The sequence below is a fragment of the Rousettus aegyptiacus genome, unplaced genomic scaffold, assembly GCF_014176215.1.
Source record: "Rousettus aegyptiacus isolate mRouAeg1 unplaced genomic scaffold, mRouAeg1.p scaffold_m13_p_3, whole genome shotgun sequence".
In the NCBI taxonomy this organism is placed as follows: Eukaryota; Metazoa; Chordata; class Mammalia; order Chiroptera; family Pteropodidae; genus Rousettus; species Rousettus aegyptiacus.
In genome coordinates, this window is record NW_023416306.1 from 13,272,749 (window position 1) to 13,289,715 (window position 16,967).

Below are 16,967 nucleotides of genomic sequence, written 5' to 3' on the forward strand. Positions count from 1 at the left end.
TTCTTTCTTTTGGTTATCTTAGGAATGGCTCTATTTAATTGGCTTAAAAACAAATAAGCATTTACATAAATCAAGTATACTCTCACAATATAGAGGCTAACTCATCCACCAACCATCAGAGCACTGGTTGGTGCTTCTGGAATCACATACTTGCTGTGCAGCTCTGGGCCTCTCACATTCCCTGTCTGGGTCTTGATTTTAATGTACACAAGATTAATGCATTTAACTAGACATTATCTATAGTCTCTTCTAGCACCGATGTTCTTTTGCTTTGGTTTCCAATGCCCCATCTGCCCTGAGTAATAGCATCTCTGTCCCTCCAATGCTGACTTGCCCCGTCTTCCTCTGCCCTCATCCCTTCAGGAAAGTGCAATATCTTGGACCCCCAAAGCGTTATCAGGCAGACAGACAATCTCATTTACGTCATAAGGACCCAGTATATCCAATGGCAATTTACCACACGTCGTTAATATGTTTGTTATATTTTGTTGTCGGAATATGAGAGTTCATCAGCAAGGCTGCACACGGGGAAAACATATTGAAATGAGCATTATGGATCTGTCAGGCTGGAGTTTATGGCCTTTTCTCAGTACTACACTGTAAGTAAAACAAGCCCTGATTGAGTCAGCAGCCTCCTGGGTACTAATTTGCCAAAGTGTGAGGAATTTTAATGTTAAGTTTATCTGCCTGCATTAGCCAGGAGGGATAGGGGGAGGAGGAGGTGGACAGATTGCTTTAGTTTAGTGTATTATAGACCAGCCTGGAAGTTTCACAGATACCAGGAGAGAAGCTTTCAGTGGGTTTGGCCTCTTATCTTCTTATCCTCTTATAGATTTTGGAGATGTAGTGCCCTGGAGTTTTAATACTTAGTTTGCAAATCCTCCTTTTAAAACCAATGCATTGAAATGCAATGCAAAAGGGGAGTGGGGAGAAAGTCACCAAAGATGTCACTGCAAAAAAAAAGAAAGGAAGAAAGAAAGAAAGAAAGAAAAAGAAAGAAAGAAAAGGAAAAAGAAAGAAAAGAATAGTGAAGAAAAAGTGTAGACAATCACTAAAATCCCAGTGACTGAGTATGATGAATGCAAGTATCCTTATACAATATCTTTTTTGCAGGTGACTTCCAGGAAGGGCTCAGAAGCCTTTGCTGGGGAATTGCTTCTCTGGATAGGACTCTGTAGATGCTGATGCTGTCTAAAGGGATTACAAAACTTTACAAGTCCAAATTAATGCACTGGGAAGATGAATTTTAAAACAAGATTTCCTTTTTTTCTTTTAGGCAAAGTACGGGAAGCACAAAATGAGGGAAGCTCCTTTCTACCCGTGGGAAGAGATCTGCTTCTTTGATTCTGGGAGGGTCAGAAATTTTTTAGCAGGTGATTCAAAGAGTTTGCCCGGATTCAGACTCAGGTGTTATTAGTATTAACAGATCGTTATCTCATGGTATCAAAGTCAGTCATTACCATTTCTTCTTCCTCTGCAGGAAAGCTTATCCATTACTTTTTTCTTGAGCAGGCACTTGATATTCTAGGAGCTGGAATCTATTTCTCATTCCAGTGGCGTGCAGCTGTGGGTCACCTGGCTAATGCTGGGGCCATTCCACATTCCAGAGGCACAGAGCTGTGGTCATTTGGCATTCCAGAGGCATTCTGAAGCTGTGGGTCATTTATTATGCCAAGGTTAGTTTGTCGACCCGCAGAGCCAGGAACCTTATGCTAGCTGAGATTGGAAGCCATGAGGAAGATGTAACTCCACTGGTGTCAGAAGGACGAAGATGGAGAAAGAGGGAGAAAATAACAATTAACTGCGAAGGATTCTCAACCAGTTTGTAGACAGTATAATGGGAACAATATCTGGTGCACTTATAGTCAAAGATGGGGATTTTTTTGAGAGGAGAAAGAAAATATGCACGAATTAGATTGTAACTTATTGCTCTTTCTTAAATGAGAAGCAGGTTATAACAGTGATAAGGCAGATGAGTCAAAATTGGGTTAAAGTCCTGGCTCTGCTACTTATTAAATATGTGACTTTGAGTGATTTATTTATCTTCTTAAATATCAGTTTCGTTGTATGTAAAATGAGGAAGAAAACCTACCATTTTAAGATGAGAACACACCCTTAAAAGTGTTCAGCATAGTCCTTATACTAATACTTAATACTAATAACACCTGAGTCTGAATCTGAGCAAACTCTCTGAATCACCTGCTGAAAAATTTCTGCAAAATCAAATAATAATAATTATTATTATTAATGTTGATTGGGAGATTCTTGAATTGTTAAGATGAAGATAAATAATGATTTTCCATAATATATCATTGATACTCATTCACTCTTTTCCATTATCTTCTACCACACGTCAGGCACTGTGTTAGGCAAAGAAATTATTTTACTAAGTCTGGACAGATTGAACTATGACTAAATGATGACGACAGATTCAATTCTATAAGCGCTCAGTGAGTATCGACTGTGTACAGTGCCTTTTTATAATCCCCGTGATTGACACAAAGATCAAAGGGATTCGTTTTTGTTTTTGCCATTAAGGAAAGAAACTATGACACCTATTTAGATGACCGTGGATGATGAAGAAGGGAAAAGATACATATAATCTCCATGAAATGGCATTCAGAGAATGATCAGACGTGTGGGCTGGACATTTTTCAGCCTGAACATGACTGCAATGGTGACAAGGTGGCTCTACCACCTTCGGCACTGCGTCTTTATAAGTGAACATCCAGTGGGATGGTTAGTTGAATCCAGATAAGGAAGATCCCTGATTTTCATGCCAGGAGTATAAATTTTATTCTGCAAGGAATAAAGAGAATAAGATGAAAAAAAATTTTGTTTTGCCTTACTTTGTGTTGTTTTTGTTCCTACAAATGATTGAATAGGCTGTTTTTTTTGTTTGTTTTTACTTTTGGTGGGGGTGGGGGGATCTCCCAAATGCATTGCCAAATATTGGAACAGAATATATGGGTGTAGCGTATCAAGATCGTCAACCCAGGATAAGAAGTTTGTGATCTATGTTTCATGAGGCAAAGGAGACGAGTCAGACTTGGGAGGGAGGGGAGAGGAGGGGAGGTGATGGTAGTGGTATGGAAGAGTGCCGTGACTCCAGGGAATCTGTATGTGACCTGATTTACTGTAGGGAGTCAGGTCCGGAGGGACCTGCTACCCATAGGAAGTCCTAACCTTGCTGCAGCCAGTAAGCATAGACAAGACAGAGAAGGTTTCTGTGTATGTGCAGGTGGCTGTGGAGTCCACAGAACCTGCTGAAGAGGGTCATAGAGTGTAGCCTATGAATGCACAGGGGTGCTTGTTAAAAGTGGATTCTGTAATCCTCACCAGAAGCAGATCTCCCTGGAACATTTCTCAGTGGCCTCTAAGAAATAAAGGTCAAAGTTTCTATCATATGGTTCTCAAGAACAACAGCAAATCAAGTTGAAAAGGCATTCTTAGAGAACATTGTGTGATTCTTCCAAACATTTGTTGACTCTCTCCTGGTTCTAAAAGCTGCGAATACAGGCTTCAGGGAAAAACACAAATTCTCTGCCAGGGCGGACCCTGTGGCCTATATAAAATCTTGGGGCCCCCAAGATTTTAGGAATAATAAAACCTTAAACATGAAAGTACACATGTATTTAAAATCAGAAAAGAAATAATAACAATTATAATGCTAATCAGCTTACAATGCCGAAATGCTTACATGTATTTTATTAAAGCCAGAACTAAGAAATGATTTTTTATTATAATTTGTTTACGATACCTCTATAATGTTGTCTATATTTTACCTGTATACTTTTAATATTTTCATATGATGTTTTTATATTATTTTCTATAGAGAAATTAGGTAGTTAATTCAGTATTTTTTTCCTCCAGCACTGTTTTTCCTTAATTGACACACTGAAAAAGTTCCATTCAACTTCACAACTCATTACTGAAAATTAGTGTATAAATATTTATCATTGATATAATTTTAGGAAAACTAGTATCAAATTTCTTTAATATATGAGCATTATAATTTCAGAGAATTTCATATTTTCTTGTGCAGTGATATATCTTAAATATTCTTTGCATTGATAATACCCATTAGCCAGTTTGTGATCAAGGCCCATGTTGGACTGACATGTTAAGACTTTCATGCTTACGCTGTTCATGTCTGTAGTTCATATCAAATCAGCAAGAACTAAATGAGAACACGCAAAAGTTTGATTGAGCCAGGCAATTTTGGCAGGTGAAAGAGATAGACAAAGACGTAATCTAACAGAGTCAAGATGTATGTAGCTCAGATAAAGCAGTGAGCAAGTCAACAGCAACGGATAATGAGACTAGGAGCTAGGAAGGTAGGTCTGGAATGAGTGTTAAACACTGGCAGATGGGTGAAGACATATTATCATGCTTCTAAATTTTGGAAACAGATGCCTGTTGATTTATCACTAAATTTACAAAAAGGCAATAATGTGCAATGTTAAGATCATTGGTACTAGAAGCAGATAAACACCTTAGCACTGTCCCTTACTAATCTGTGGAATCTTGCTAAACCTAAGTAAACACAGAAGGGATGACAAACTACACAAAAACAGATCCTCCCAAGCCCTACAAATTATATACCAAATTAAAATTCCTTTTGGGTGGATGCAAAAAGGCCCACACCACTGGACATGAAGCAAGGTGTAATGGGGGGAGAGTCGGGGGCAAAAAGGGGGCAGTGGTCTTGACGAATTATATAATGGAATATTTTCCTTTTGAAAATTTTAGGAAAACCAAACCAAACACAAACACAACATGCGGTCACACTGCCAACGCACCCCCCCGGGGGTCCTGAAGCTTAAACTCCATTTGCCTCCTGGTACATCTGGCTCTGCTCCCTGTGGTTTCCATGGAGCTCACATTCTAGTTAGAGAAGAAAGACAGTAAACACACGAATGAAATAATAAATAGACACTTTCAGATGGTTATCGTCCTGTGAAGACAGTAAAATGGTACATATGATAAAGAGTTTCTGCAGGCAGGGGAAGAGGCATCTCTGAGAGGCAGGAGTCAGAGACACCGAGCTGAGCAAGACAGCTTTGCGCTGAAATCTGCATCAGGAGAAAATCCAAACCTCCAAGTCTGCAGAAGGGGCCATGAGGCCCAGAGACTGGCAGTGACTAGTCTAACTTGCCATAGCCTATCAGTGGCAGAGCTAGGACTGTAGTCGAGACATCTCGAAACAAATGAAAATCCCTTGCTGCTCTTCAGGGTTTTTGTGTGAGCTTTCACTTTAGATAGTCTAGACATGTGGAAACTGAGGTAGCCCTTACGGCTTTCCCTACGTTCCCGATAAAAGGAGATAATTTATCTTTTTTTTAATCACCAAAAGCCAAAAGCTGAGCAGTCAATTTAATAGTCAAGCTGCCATTTCACTATTTTAAGATAATCTCAATGATTAGACTAACTCGTTTCAGGACCATAAAATCATTAAAAAAAAAAAAAAAAAGCTCAGAGATCTATCAGGGAAGTATTCTCTAGATTATTTTGATTACATGTTTCTATCTGAATCAATCAATCAATCAGTCAATCAACTAATATATATAAATAGAGAAGGAGGATACACACGCAATATAGATTTATTTATTTATTGACTTGTTAGATGTATTATGTGCATTACAAAAACATACAAGGCATACAAATTTTAAAAGACACACTAGAAATAAAGTAAATGTTCCAGAATTTTCTTTCCTTACATCGGTGGATCATTGTATTTGCTCTTTGAGGAAGCTTTGTCTCTCTTTGGAGACAGTTGATCTAGGCTATCACTTTCTGTTTAAGCACAGAGAAATTGAGTCCAGAGAAGGGAAATGAGAAGGTAGTATTAATGACCCAATATAATTAGTGAGCTAAAGTTCTTTAAAATAAACTCAGCTTCATATATATGCAAAGTCTTTTATGCTAGCCCTGTTATGTGTTAAAATTGGGATTTTTCAAATGCTTTCATTTAGTGTTTGCAAGTCTTTTCCTTATTCCTTAGAGACTAAGGCTCTGCTTTTGATCACAACAACAAGCAATCCAGGATCAGCAAACCTCCGTCACCAGATCCCAGCAAAGAGTACACTGCCTAAGTCCACGGGCTCAACCTGAACCCTGTTTCCCTCAAGGATTCCCACAACAGACGCAGTCTCTCAGCCTGCTTAGCGATGCAGCACTGCACCTCTCAATGGCGTTTTATGACACATTTCTCAAATCAAATTTAAAAGCATAACTGAGTGGAATTAAATTAATGCTGTCTGGTAATGTCGGCAGCACCAGAGTTGCAACAGGCTGGCTTAACTCCTAAACCTTCTAGAGCTTCATGATAAGTATTCAGTCTCTAGTATTATTGAGGGAATCTGTGTACACTGTGTGTGTGTGTGTGTGTGTGTGTGTGTGTGTAGGGGGGTTGGAGTATGGCTGAGCAGTCACTGAGAGCATAAAAGTAGTTACAGGTACTTAGTGATCACACATGCCCTGTGACCTTGATGTTTTTGAGTTGACATTTGCATTTCCCTTCATGTCGTTCGGAGTATGTTTAGCTTCTTTATATCATTTGATCATCATAATCACCCTGTGAGGAAAACATTCAAGTTTTTAATCTCTTTTTTTTTTTTACTTGAACCCAAGTGCCCTGTCTCCAAATTCAGCATTATTTCCACTCATTAAGTTTAATAATAACGCTACCTGTCTTTTCAAGGTTCTTTAACCTCTCTGTTGCTAAATCCAATATTCCATTTGTAATTTTCATCTTAATTGACTCAATAGCAACATTTTATTTAGTTACCACTTCTTCATTGTTGAAATATCTTTTCTTCATTTAATTTCAAAGTACATTCTCTTTTTCTTCCTACATTGCTGAACACACTTAGTATCTTTTGGAGGGGCTCTTTATTTCTCATTTGTAAAGATCCAATGTCCCAGGCCACCTTCTTTCCTCTGTCTAACTCACCCCATAGTGATCCCATCCAGTCCATGCTTTTAAATGCCATTTCACAATAAATTTACGTCTGTAGTCACGATGTCTCTCCTGAGATCCAGGAATCTCTACCCAGCTCTACCAAGCATCTCCACCTCGGTATCTAAGAAGCATAACGAAAATAATCAATACCCCAGTCTTGGCCCCACCAGAACTGCCTCTCACAATCTAACTCGTGTTTGTAAATACAAGTTCCATCCTTTTATCTGCTCAGCCCCAATGCCTGGGCTATCCTCTAGTCCCCTGTAGAGTACTCTATACCTAATCTGTCAGCAAATCCTGTTCACTCTGTCCTTCAAAGTGACCTAGAACCTGACCCCTCCCTCCTCACTTCTGCACTGCTTCCACTCTACCTCAAGGTACCATCGTCAGGATCCAGAGAATTCCTTTCAAAAGGTGAGTCAGATAATATCCCTCCTGTGGATATTGCATCACTCACTCAGAGTGAAAACCAAAGTCCTTGCAGTGACCTACAGGGTCTGACTCTGCCTCTTCTCCCTCTGGAGTGTTACTTCTAGCACGCTCCCTCTGCCGCACTCTAATTCGGCTACACTGACAACTTTGCTATTATAGAACACGACAAACACACTCTCACCTCAGGGCATTTGAATGTGCTATTTTATTTATCTTTTTTAACCTGGAAGATAACCCCACATATCTTTCTGTTATCGTCTTTGATGTATCATTGTTGTTACAGTACAAATCACTTTCTAACACTGTGCTATTTGTTCTTCATTATAATCAGCCTCCTTCCTACCATATTATAAGGTCCGCTAGGGCAAGCAGTGTCTAAGCCCCGTGTCTCCCATTCTTGCAATAGTCTCTAACACATAGAAATTGCACAAAACACATTTTTGATTGCATGAGTACACGAGTCACTCTCATGTTGTGAATTATACTTTCCAAAGTCCTTTCACATGCATTATCCCATGTTGAACCTCAAAGCAATCCTGGGAGTAAACAAGGTAGACGACTGAGACTCAGTGAATTAAGTGTTTTGGCTGGGTTCGTTCAGATACTAGAGGAAGGAATCAGGATTAAACTTCGATTTCCACCTCCCTCGGCTGCTCTTCTTTTCTTGTCTAATGATTCTTGTTACAGGGAGTGGGGTGGACATGACACTGTGTGGTAAGGCTGTGCATACGAACTTTGGTAGCTTACTGCTCAGCTTCAATTTCTGGTTTTATCTATTCCTACAATGGTTATTTAAGCTTGTTTTTCCCTCCTCTAAAAGGGTTATCATCACGGTGTCTTCCATCATGGGTCACAGTGTATTAAATGAGGTAGCATGTGTGAAATTGTATCACAAAGTAAACATTCAAAAATATGTCATTATTGGCATATAAGTTGCTTGCAGCAAGAGAAACTGAGTTCGGAGATAACCAAATAGATTGATGTGAAGATATAAGCCACAGGAATTTAGAAATTCCACATTATTTGAAGGGATACATAGATATGAGAACATTTCTCTCCTATTCTTGATCGTTGAAATGACCAGAGCGTACTAAGGAAAACTTAAAGCTTAGTGCCAAACTGCTTGGTATTCAGACTGAGAGTGCTGTGGAAATCCAAGAGGCCAGTGTACTTCACAGAAGACCAGAGAAGCATCCTTAAGCATTTGGAATTTGACACGACTTATATCTGACAGGTCCTGACAGTTCTGCCAATATCTAACACCGGGCTTGCATGCAGGTGGCACATATAGATGTTTGCTGAATGGAAAGAAATATTTGGATAAATGAAAACTGGGGATGATGAAAGAGAGCACCATGCTCTCTGTGGAGAAGAGGATGAGAAAGGCAGAGGGTATAGGAAGTCTATTAGTTATCCAACGCTACATGACAAATTATGTGGCAGCTTAAAACAACACACATTTATTATCTCTGGAGGGTAGATGACATGGCAGATGACTTTCAATGGATATTTATATTAGAAATAGTTACAGATATCATGCCAATACTTCGAGAAGTAGTTGTCTTTATTTGTTTTAATAATAATATGCCAGTCAATATAGACATATTTACGTGTTATCAAAATTTATCCTCATAATAATCTTATGACATAACTGTCACTGTCTTATCAATTAATTAATGAACTAAGCAACTATGTATTAACCCTCTTCAATATGCCCGACTCTGAATTCAGATGCTAACACAGATAAAAATTACTGCCTTCATGGAGCTTATACCAAGGAAGAGAAAGACAAACAATAAGTTCACGCGAATGCACAGTAAAAAACATATGTCAGAGGGTGATGTGTGTGCTGTCGGGATCATAAAGCAAGGAAGGAAAAAAGAGGCGCCCCAACTGCAGAGAAATTAAGTAATTGCCTAGTATCGCACAGCCAGCAGGGGCAAAAACGATATTCCAGTTTGAGTCCAACCCCACAGTGTGTGCTTACGCCCATACACTATGTCATAATAACAGGAACTTCAGAGCTTCTTTAGGGTACTTTGATGGTTAGGATTCCTCAAGCAGCTAGTTAGAGAAAACCCTAACTCAAATTGAAATAGCTTCACAAACCAGGAATCCCAGCGGTTCCAGTCCTGAAATGCCAGAAACTGTCTTCCCGCTGGGAACAAGGCAGCTGCACATTTACCTCGTCATCCAGACAATCCAACATCCAACAGAAGAAAGTGAGCATCTGCATGGCAAAGAAACCTTGGCGAGGAGGCCTGAGCAGACACCCCCAACCATTATCCAGAGCATGATCATGTGACCCTCACTAAGCGCATCCCTGGCAAGGCAATGAGTACCCTAGGTGTTTTGGATTTATTCCTGGAGTCAGATAGAGTTATCCTCCCCTGTATTATATGAAAGAGCAATGATGATTTGAAGAAAATTTGTCAACAGGAAAAGCTGGAAGTAGCAACCGCCAGCACTTGCCATTAATATGGATGAAGCCTTATATTCACGGTCTAGTGACCAACAGTGGACACATAAAAGAAATTTCATAAGTAGTTATTGATTTCAATTATAGTAAGGAATTGAAAAAAAATACAAGAAATAGAGAAGAGGTGGGAAAAGGTGGAGGAGGTAAAAAAAAAAAATTGTGATCCTAATATAAAAAAGAGGTAGTGCACAGCACTCTGAATTGAAAGTGAAAAACTTGGCACCTCATCTTTGCCCAGCCATTCATTCAATAGCTGTGTGACTTGGACCTGATCACTTAACCTCTCTGTGACTCAGTCTTATGAACAGCAGCTCTAGTCTAATAATGCCCATTAGTCACATTTCATGAACATCGGAAGATTTAATAAAATGCCCGTGTTCACTGAAAAGAAAGCGATATGTGACATTCCAGTGCAAAGTGCGTTCGTTCTCCATTTAAAGATAAAGAGAGAATTGGAAATGTGTCTACAACACAGAGATAATTGAGTTAGTCAAGCAGATGGTTCCAAGAGAGCAACACACATACATGATACCTGTATTAGCGTGTGTGCGCGTGCACACACTCCTACAATCCGTTCTCATTAAAAATATTATTGTTTATCGTTCTTTGACCAATTATTGTTTGCCAGGCTCTAACTAAATACTTTAATTTCACGTAACTCATGAATTAGGTGTTGCTATGCAATAATTTTCTGTTTGAATTATCTGGAATAGATTTTTTAAATTTCCACTTTATTTTTACATATACGCACTTTCTCTTCAATATTCAATGGATGCCATTTTGGTGAATGACTATGGTCTTCAGGTTATTTCTCCTAAATTTAAACACAGTACTTCAGTCATTTTCCTTGCACCAATGAACCATTCCATAGTGCTTTGAGCTGATCGGATCAAAATTGTTCAGGAAAATTTAGCACCAGCCGGCTCTGAAATGCTGAGCTGGCTCTGATCATTTCTTGACTGCCCTGCAGTTGCTCCTCCAGGCCCAACACCAGAACGTGGTACCCATCAATCACTTGTAACGTGTCCCTCTCAGCAATTCCTCAACAGAAACCTTGACTGAGGAATCTTATTGACAATAGCAAGCTAATATTTCACATTGGATTCGTCTTCAAAGCACTTTATTCTGATGATGTGCATATCTGACATGAGACAGAAAAACAAGGTCAGAAAGAGATTCAGAGAGAAAGAATGGTTTGGCAGGTTTCCCACGAGAACTCTGGAGGAGGGGCCAGGGCAAGGTCAAGAGTGCCAGGTATGAAGTCAGGAGAGGTGGAGGCTTTCTGTGGCTCTGCCAACACCATGCCGCGTGCCCTTGGGCATTTCTTTCTAAATCTCCCAGAATCAATTTTTCCATCTGCAAAAGTATCAGGAGAGAACTCAGTGGAGGTTGGAAAGTGCCTAGCATAGGTGCCTGTGGCAGACATCAAGAATCAATCATGGTATTTTTCCCCACCAAACCTACGATGGGTCCCATGTTCTTCTCAGCGCACACTCCAGGTAGCTTAGAAGAATAAAAGTTGACATATTATTTAGAATATATCTGTCACTCTTGGATGAAATAATCTCTACATCCATTATAGATCTAATATTTTAGGAATATATTGCTGCTGTGGAAAGGATCATGAACTTGGGATCAGAAGACCATGTTTAAATTATAGTTCTAACATTTATTACTTCTGTGACCTTAAGCAAATCAATTTATCTTTGATCTGTTTCTTTTAATCTGCAAAATGGGAATAAAATATCAGTGTCCAATGGCCAAAGTGAAGATCGAATGAAATATATGAGAAGGCACATATTGCATACCCTGGCATGTTGTAGACATTCAGCCACCCATTAAAATAAATATTTTAAAGGTGACATCTGGTGAGATAAATGCATATGTGATAAAACTGCTAAGAATGCTGAGGGCCAAAAGAAAAGTGAAGGAGGAGGAGAGAGAATCATTGTTCCTTGGATATTTCAGTTCTTCTCCTTTTCCACAATCACTGCCAATGGATCCTATAGTCCTAAGCCTGGCCTTATGATCAGTAGTCCACCCATATCTCCCATCTTCAGCCCAATCAAGAGTCGGGGTCTTCCTCTTCAGCACTAGACATCTGGCTTACAAATCAAGCTCTAAATGACACTACCAGTGTTACTATAGGAACTACCAGTATCTGCCTGATCCTTCTTTGCTTTTTCTTCCTTTCCTATGCCCCTCCTCAGTTATAAATATTCCATCAGTATCTTAACTCAATGCGATACTCTGTTTTGTTTCATCTGTAGTCAATCATAACTATGTGTGTTGGGGGAAAAGGTAGCTTGAGGTCAGGGGATGATGCTGGGGGCTTTCTTCATTCCACATCACAGGCATGGCCCTAGGTGTTTAGGGCCCTCGGTCTCTGTTTCTGAAAGTTTGCGATCATCCTGCTGTTGAAAGATAGTTGTCCATACAGGATAATTATGGTGGGAGTGTTAAATTATGAGGGCATCAGCAGCAGTCAGTTGCTCGTTGTCAGATTTAGTGATGGCTATTATAAGTACGCCTCCAGTGTTCTGCGCACAGGTGTAGTACAGTGCTCACTATGGGAATTGAAGTTGGATGATCTTTAGTCCACACACCTCCCTGCACTGGTGGCTGACGCCCCATGCTCAGGCAAAACAGGGAATTATCTTTTTGATGACTGCACCTGAGTGCTTCTCATCTCTTCTTGCCCCAATCTATAGGTTCTTATTTAGTCTTGGGTGGTCGTGCATGTTGGTATGGGGGTACTCGTTATGCATGCATGTATCTCATCTTTTCTTCTCAGGTCTGAATCAGTTTACACTTTTGTATTCTGTAAATATAGTGTTACCCAGAGCAGGAGCAGGGTTATGTCTAGGAGTGAATGTCTAGGGTAAAAGACTGGTCTGAGGTGTAAGAGAAGACATTTGATTAATTCCTAGTAGGTAAAAAGCATATTAATTAATGCTTTAAAATATTTTTATTCATTATTTTACTAGTGCACATTTTATTCTAGTTTATCCAATGATACAATAATTACTCTATAACTCATAAAAGTAATCTAAGCAGGGAAGACATCATTTAATGGATAAGCAAAGATGAGCACAGAGATGGGTTTAGGAGTAGGGAATGGAAAGAGCTAAATTATCTTGAGAAAAATAGAATAAATGTGATTTGGAAGTTCCTGAAGGCAACTGGGAGGGATGGGGTCTGGAGAAGATGTGGAAAAGGGAAGAAGTGAGAGGGAAAGAAGTAGTGTGAGGTTCGCATATTTTGTAGGATGAAGCAGCCATGAATAATCCGCAGTTGAGTGGCAAAGGCTTTCATAACTAAGAACATCTACTGTTCAGTTTGGGGTCGTTTGCTTTCTTAAAACTGCTAACTCCCCAAATTTTTCACTAAAATATTTCGTGCATCAGAGTGTGTGTATGTGAATGTTGCGTGTGTGAGAGCAAGTATGTGTGAATACGTGTGAATGAAAGAAGGGCAAAGATGAATAACGTTCAGGATGACAGCTCAGAGCAGTCTCCAGGGATGGGGTACCATGTATGTGATGCTGAGATGATCCATAAAGGTGGAAGCTGAGTTCAAACAATTTGACGAAGTAGCTTCATTCAAAAATTTGCAGAAATGTCACAAGAGTTTTTGACTTTCAAAGGGCAAAAAATGTTGTGCCCAAAGCAATCTTACTGATATCTCAAGGATCAGGATGGCTCAGTGAACATTTGGATTTGACACTCCCTATAACCTTGATCAAATGCCTTTTTCTCTACGGAGTCTTCTTCAAATACTTCTTGAGGCTCTTACATAACTTTGCTTATACAGAACTTGTTATTATGGATTTTTATGTTTGTACCTATTTCTCATACTAATCTGATCCACAATGCTATGCCTATTTATTAATATTTCTTCAGAACTTCCTTCCATGTTTTGTGCAATGAATTAAGACTACTTATAATTTTTTTGTTTTGTTTTGTTTTGCTTCCTAATGGAAGACTATATTGGTTCAGGATTGGAAAAATAAATTGCTTCAGCCAGAATGGCAGAAAGTATAACAATATGTGCTGAAATCTTCAAAGTCTGCAGGAAAAAAAATAAAAAGTAAGAGACTAAGCAAATAGTGGTGAACCTTAAAGAAGAATCTAGAGATTTTACGAACAGGAAGTCAGGCTCTCTGTAATAGATCTCTGCATCTCGGGGGTAGCATCTTCCCTACTTTCTTTTCTATCTCTTGCCTCCTCTTCCCTTGTCCTTCTAGGGCTTGACAAAAGCTCAAGTTTCCATCTCCAGGAGCCTGGCATTAGATGAGACCCACTTCCATGGTGATGAAGCAGTCAGTGTGGGGTCCGATATTGCCAGTGCAGTGGGGATACCGTATCTATGTAGAGCCCAGGTTGGGCTTTGAAGGCATTTCTCCTCAATGACTGTATCTAATAAACCATGGCTCAGATCAGGCGTAATTCAGGCCCTCTAGAGTTTCAGTAGGTTGTGGTGGGTTGAAGAGAACCCAAAACACCATGTAGAACTCTAGTTCCATGTTGAAAACTGGTAAGTTTTAAATATCTGACATGCGAACTTTTGGCACAAACACCATTGAGTTTTTAGGTTGTAGCTTTTCAGAAACATAGCTTTAATTGTTAAATTGCCTCTCACTCCCATTCTCATACCCTAGGGAGTTCCCACACCACCTCAGTATTCGTTGGACATAATTTCACCATTTTCATTCTCAGGAATGTTTATGGAACACTTTGTGGCCCGCCCTATTCTAATTTGGCCACAGGAAGATGTTCAAATTGATTGTTCAAAATCAATTTAAGGGACCATTAGTCATCTAGAGGCTAATTGCTGTTATTATCTTATTATTCATCATAATCCCAATAACACAAGAATAATGCAAAATTGAAAAGGTAAATCCAATTTGCTATGCAGTCATCAGAAAAGATTGTAGCGATTTCTAAACACAGCCCTTGGGAAGCAGTTTCAGAGCCCTTTGCTCCAGTCAGTTCGGCAAACACATACTAGGCCCTTCCTGTGTATAAAGCCCTAAATATGCTACTGAGATGGGGATTGTGTTGAAGGTGGGTAGAGGGGTTATGGGAGGTTTCAACAACAAAAGCATATGGTCCGTGATTGGATGGAGCTTTCTTATTCATTGTTATGAAAAAGACAGAAAAGGCAAAAAAAGGTGGGATGGGGAGAATTTATAGCTGGAAACGAGACTAAAAAAGAATATTGCAGTGGGGCAGTGATGGGCCAGCACAGGTTTTATCTTGAGAGCAGAATGAAAACCAATGGGACCTTCAAGTGGGGAAATAATAGTGGGGTTCTCAGATCTCTATCCATGAAGTGAATTCTGATGCCAGTTTCAAAAACTGGTTTAGAGGTAGAAGAGTTTGGAATCAAAAGTGATTAGATTTTGAGTCATTGAAAAATGTGGATGACATGAAACTGGTGCCATTAAAAACCATGTTGCCATGAATATTCTTTTACATCATTCCACACAGTGGAATATTACGTAGCACTGAAAATGAATGAATTATAGTTATACTCAATGATATAGATGAATTTTAAACATAATATACTGAGTCAAAATAAAAGCAAATTGCAGAAGACCACCTACACTATGATACCATTTTTCAACATTTTAAAAATAAACAAATTATATAACAGGTTTGGGGTATGACATATGTGCTAAATCTATATTTTTAAAATGCATGGAAATTATAAATACAGTAGTCTCTCTTATCCTTGGACGATCTGACTCCAAGACCTCCAGAAGATGCCTGAAACTGCAGATAGTATTGAACCTTATATAGACACTTTTTTCCTATATGTACATACCTATGATAAAGTTTAATTTATAAATTAGGCACAGTAAGAGACTAACAACAATAAACAATAAGAAGATAGAACAATTATAACAATGTACTGTAATAAAAGCTAAGTTATGTTTGAGACTATTATTAAGTAAAATAAGGGTGACTTGAACACAAGCACTGTGATACTGTGGCAGTCGATCTGGTAACCTAGACAGCCGCTCAGTGTCAAATGGATTGGGGAGAGGGGCGGGGATATAGCATGGATATGCTGGACAAAGGTATGATTCATCCTGGGAAGGATGAAGCAACATGGTGTGAGATTTCATTATGCTACTCAGAACAGCTTGCAATTTAAACCTTATAAATTGTTTCTGGAATTTTTCATTTAAGATTTACAGACCGATTTAGTTGACTATGGGTAGCTAAAACCACGGAGTGAAACTGCTGGATAAAGGGGGAAATGCTGTACACCGTTCAGGGTAGAAGTCTGCTCTGGGAAGAGATGGGGAGAAAGTATTTGAATGGGACACGTTCAAGTTCAGCATATGCAGATACTGCCTGAGTCTTAGGTGTATGCTAGCAAGTGTCTCTTTTATTATTGTGCTTCTTAACTTACATATTTATTTCATCCCTTTGTATGCTTCAAGTATTATTTTAATAAAAAAACTTGTTTTTCTACAAATATTAATTTTAGGAAATCAATTTCCTTTAAGCAATAAGCAAGTGAGTGATTGAACAAAACATTCTCCTCTTCCTTGACCTCTTCCGGATTATTCAAGAGAAATGTTTCTGAAATGTTTATAAATTTAATAAACATAATTTGGAGATGTAAAGATGGCTACCACTTTGCCTCTGGCACTTTAAAGGAAGTCAATTCTTTCACATATCTTATGAGAATTGCACAGAGAACACAACTATGAGCAAGAAAGGGTTTCCATGCCCTACTTACATGCTCAATCCATTGCTTTTTATTCTCAAATCTTTAGGCTTTTGGTCTCTGGTCCTTGACCCTGGCTTTTCACACGGGCTCCTACAACCCACACAGTAAGGGTGCTGCAGGGCAACCCTGTGCCAGGCAAGAACAGGAAGCATTTGACAAGTTATAACTCATTGCATTCTCGTAACAGCCCTATGAGACACTGCCGTCTTGAATGCCTAGGTAAGAGTTCTAGGGCTTATAGTGATAAAATGACTTACCTAGGTTAAGTAGGTGGTAAATAGTGGGGCGTGGTTTTGAACCCAGGTAATCCGCATCTAGAGCTCATTTCAGAAACCCCTTTGGTAA